The following is a 5,000-nucleotide window of genomic DNA, read 5'->3' on the forward strand; positions in this document are numbered from 1 at the left end:
ACTCGAGGGAAATGAAGAAATTAAAGAAGAGGTAAATTCTATGAAATGAAGAAAAGAAATGTGGGAGGAGATGAAGATGGGAATAAGAATGGGAAAAGAAGGGAGAGAGTGGGAGGGAGATTGGATTGAAAGAGAGGGGAGCGCAGGGGAGAAAGGGTGAAGAGGGAGTGGAAGAGGAAGAGGAGGAAGAGAGTGGGAGGGAGGTTGGATGGAAAGAAAGGAGAGCGCAGGGGAGAAAGGGTGAAGAGGGAGTGGAAGAGGAAGAAGAGAGAGAGAGTGGGAGGGCGATTGGATTAAAAGAAAGGAGAGCGTAGGGGAGAAAGGGTGAAGAGGGAGTGGGAGAGGAAGAAGAGAGAGAGAGTGGGAGGGCGATTGGATTGAAAGAAAGGAGAGCGCAGGGGAGAAAGAGTGAAGAGGGAGTGGAAGAAGAAGAGGAGGGAGAGAGTGGGAGGGAGATTGGATTGAAAGAGAGGGGAGTGCAGGGGGGAAAGGGTGAAGAGGGAGTGGAAGAGGAAGAGGAGAGAGAGAGTGGGAGGGAGATTGGATTGAAAGAGAGGGGAGTGCAGGGGGGAAAGGGTGAAGAGGGAGTGGAAGAGTGTAAGAGGTGGATAAATGAAAGTGAAGGAATAAAAATGGCTTGAAGAGAGGGAAGAAGTGGAGAGGGGTGGATGGAAAAGGAGAAAGGAGAAAGTGAGTCGCAGAGACTGAAAAGATTGGGAAGAATAAAAACAGGAGAGAGGACAAAAAGAGGAAAGGGAATGAAAGGGGAATGTAAGAGGGGAAGGCGGATGTCGAGTACAGAGCAGGAGGGGGAATAGAGGAGATAAAGTATGAGATATGACGAGATAATGTCCGAGGAAAATGAAACTGAGGAGGAAAGAGTAAGAATAAGGGTGAAAGTGAAATGTGAATATGAATAGAATATAAAGATAAAGAGAAGAAGAAAAGCTGTGATAAAGGAGAGAGCATTGAAGAGGAAAGAAAAGTTAAGAGACAATCAGAAAAAGGAAAGGATTGGGTGGAGAGATGAGAAGAGAGAAGGAAATAAGGAAAAAGAAGAATAAGAAAGTGCAGAAACAAGAAAAGAGAGGGGCTCAAAAGCGATCGATAAATGAAGAATTGAAATAAAAATTACGTAAACGTAGGAGCTAATTATAGAATAGATAGAAAAGGGAAATGCAGGAGGAAAGGAAATATGGGAATGAATTATATAAAGAAAAATTATGAAGAAATGGGAATGTAGACTATGACCGCATAGAATAGACAAAAAGAAAAAAAAAAAGTATGTGGAAAGGAAATATGGGAATGAATGATATATAGAAAAATTACGATGGAATGGAAATATAGACTTTATGGCCGCATAGAATAGATAGAAAAAGGAAATGTAGGAGGAAATGAAATATGGGAATGAAATATATAGAAAAATTACGATGGAATAGAAATATAGACTCTACGGCCGTATAGAATAGATAGAAAAAGAAAATGTAGGAGGAAAGGAAAATTAGGATGGAATAAGAATATAGACTTTATGGCCGTATAGAATAGATACAAAAAGGAAATGTAGGAGGAAAGGAAATATGGGAATGAATGATATAAAGAAAAATAAGGATGGAATGGGAATATAGACTTTATGGCCGTGGTGAAGTTAGAGAGCAGTAACGAGAAGGGGGGAGAGAGAAGAGAAAATGGAGGAGAGAGGGAATGGATGAGTAAATGTGGGAAAAAGAAGAGAAGAAGAAATGAAGGAAGAAAGACGAGAGATGATAATTAATCATTAAGCTGTAGAGGGAGATATGGCAGTGAAGTTAAAAGAATTTAAGAGGAAGGAAAATAAAAACTTGATGATTTGATAACATGTAAAGAAAACGGAGAAAGGAAGGGAGAGGAAAATATATAGAGTGAGAGGATTGAAGGGATGGAGAAGTGGAACGAATAAGAGGAGATGAAGAAACGAAGGAAGAGGAAGAGGAGTGAGGGGAGGGAGAAGTGGAACGAATAAGAGGAGATGAAGGAACGAAGGAAGAGAAAGAGGAGTGAAGGGATGGAGAAGTGGAACGAATAAGAGGAGATGAAGGAACGAAGTAAGAGAAAGAGGATTGAAGGGCTGGAGAAGTGGAACGAATAAGAGGAGATGAAGGAACGAAGGAAGAGAAAGAGGAGTGAGGGGAGGGAGAAGTGTAACGAATAAGAGGAGATGAAAGAAGTGGAACGAATAAGAGGAGATGAAGGAACGAAGGAAGAGAAAGAGGAGTGAAGGGATGGGGAAGTGGAACGAATAAGAGGAGATGAAGGAACGAAGGAAGGGAAAGAGGAGTGAAGGTATGGGGAAGTGGAACGAATAAAAGGAGATGAAGAAACGAAGAAAGAGGAAGAGGAGTGAGGGGATGGAGAAGTGGAACGAATAAGAGGAGATGAAGGAACGAAGGAAGAGGAAGAGGAGTGAGGGGAGGGAGAAGTGGAACGAATAAGAGGAGATGAAGGAACGAAGGAAGAGAAAGAGGAGTGAAGGGATGGAGAAGTGGAACGAATAAGAGGAGATGAAGGAACGAAGGAAGAGGAAGAGGAGTGAGGGGATGGAGAAGTGGAACGAATAAGAGGAGATGAAGGAACGAAGCAAGAGGAAGAGGAGTGAAGGGATGGAGAAGTGGAACGAATAAGAGCAGATGAAGAAACGAAGCAAGAGAAAGAGAAGAGAAGAACGAAGAAGACAACCACGATGAGATGAAAATCGAAGAGAGGAGGGGAGGTCTGCAAAGCAGGAGGGGAAGCTGAGAGGGTACCAAGAGGTGAAAGAGATGAGGTAAAAGAAGAGTAGGAGGAGTAATAGGAGGAGAGCGAAAATGAAGAGAAAAAGAGGAGGAGAAGAAGATGTGGAGCCTACGCTAGGAGTCGTGTAACTGCGGCCGAAGTCGACACATTTGCTGGGACTGGTGGGGCAAGTAAGTCACTGCTGGGGATTGGAGGGAAGTGCGGGATTTGAGCCCATGACTAGGAAAACACAAGACCCCACACTCTTCCGATAACGCCACCAGCGCACTAGTGGAGGAGGAAGAGGAGGGGAATAAAAGAAGAGGAAGAGAATGGGATGAGGAGGAGGAAAAGGAAAAGGGAGAGAAGGAAGAGGAGAAAGAAGGAAAAGCAGAAGGAGGAGAAGAAAGAATAGAAAGAAGAGAATGAGGAAAAGGAGAGGACAAAGAAGGAGGGAAAAAGTGGAAGCTGGAGGATAGAACACAAAGAAACACAAAGAAAGAACAAACAGCGGCAGTCCTACTGGTCCTTACTAAAGGCTGTTTGTGTTAACTATACTAATCTACAGTGAAGGAATAGGACAGCAAAAATTTTTATTGTAAAGAAGAAAAACTAAACACTACTACTACCATATTTATTAGTCTTGGTATCATTTTAGGTACTCTTCGTTGGACTTTTTCTAGTTTGTTAATATCTTTCTGGTAGTATGGGGACCAAAATTGTACACATTATTCAAGATGTGGACGGAGGAGGAGGAGGTTCAGAGAGATAAGAGGAATAGGAGGAGGAGGAGGAGGAGGAGGAGGAGGGAGAGGGGGAGGTGCAGAGAGATAGGGGGAGTAGTAGTAGTAGGAGGAGGAGGAGGAGGAGGAGGAGGAGGGGGAGGTACAGAGATATGAGGGGGAGTAGAAAGAGGAGGAGGAGGAGGAGGAGGAGGAGGAGGGGGAGGTACAGAGATATGAAGGGGAGTAGGAGGAGGAGGAGGAGGAGGAGGAGGAGGAGGAGCAGCAGGAGGAGGAGGAGGAGGAGGAGGGGGAGTAGGAGGAGGAGGAGGAGGAGGAGGAGGAGGAGGGGGAGGTGCAGAGAGATGAGGGGGAGTAAGAGGAGGAGGTGGAGGAGGAGGAGGAGGACGGAAAGAATGGAGGGAATATAGTGACAGAGGGAACAGTGAAAGAAACAGAGAAAAGATAAGTATGAAGCGTAACGTGATGGAAGGGAAATGATAAGAAAATTAAAGAGGGAAATATAGGAAATACCAAAGGAAAGGAAGGGAGGTAAGGGATGAGAGGGAAGTGAGGAAGTAAAAAAAATGTAGAGAGGAAAGAAACAAGAGGAGCGGGAAAGAGGAAGGGGATGGGAGATGGAACGACCAAGTTATCATAAGGCATCAGCATTGCGTTGGTAGAGAAGTAGAGTATTTCCTTAAAGGCAAAGGTACCAGTGATGGTGGGGGTGAAGCTATAGACAAATGGAGAGTAGGAGAACCTGGACAGATGGGCTTGGCCGCATGTAGAGTAAGCCGAAATCAGGCAGATGGGCTTGGCCGCATGTAGAGTAAGCCGAAATCAGGCAGATGGGCTTGGCCGCATGTAGAGTACGCCGGAATCAGGCAGATGGGCTTGGCCGCATGTAGAGTAAGCCGAAATCAGGCAGATGGGCTTGGCCGCATGTAGAGTACGCCGGAATCAGGCAGATGGGCTTGGCCGCATGTAGAGCACGCCGGAATCAGGCAGATGGGCTTGGCCGCATGTAGAGTACACCGGAATCAGGCAGATGGGCTTGGCCGCATGTAGAGCACGCCGAAATCAGGCAGATGAGCTTGGCCGCATGTAGAGTACACCGGAATCAGGCAGATGAGCTTGGCCGCATGTAGAGTGCGCCGGAATCAGGCAGATGGGCTTGGCCGCATGTAGAGTACACCGGAGTCAGGCAGATGGGCTTGGCCTCATGTAGAGTAAGCCGAAGTCAGGCAGATGAGCTTGGCCGCATGTAGAGTACACCGGAATCAGGCAGATGTGCTTGGCCGCATGTAGAGTGCGCCGGAATCAGGCAGATGGGCTTGGCCGCATGTAGAGTACGCCGAAATCAGGCAGATGGGCTTGGCCGCATGTAGAGCACGCCGAAGTCAGGCAGATGGACTTGGCCGCATGTAGAGTACACCGGAATCAGGCAGATGGGCTTGGCCGCATGTAGAGCACGCCGAAGTCAGGCAGATGGGCTTGGCCACATGTAGAGTACGCCAGAATCAGGCA

General features: G+C 46.3%; 1 protein-coding gene across 1 annotated transcript in view; it reads right to left on the bottom strand.

Annotated features, from left to right (window-relative positions):
* LOC143033447 (uncharacterized) overlaps positions 1–5,000 on the bottom strand; it is a 1,606,485-nt gene that overhangs the window by 929,787 nt on the left and 671,698 nt on the right. The gene's annotated exons all lie outside the window — the stretch shown is intronic.

The sequence above is a fragment of the Oratosquilla oratoria genome, chromosome 15 (genome assembly GCF_046742065.1).
Source record: "Oratosquilla oratoria isolate Oo_2021 chromosome 15, ASM4674206v1, whole genome shotgun sequence".
NCBI lineage: Eukaryota > Metazoa > Arthropoda > Malacostraca > Stomatopoda > Squillidae > Oratosquilla > Oratosquilla oratoria.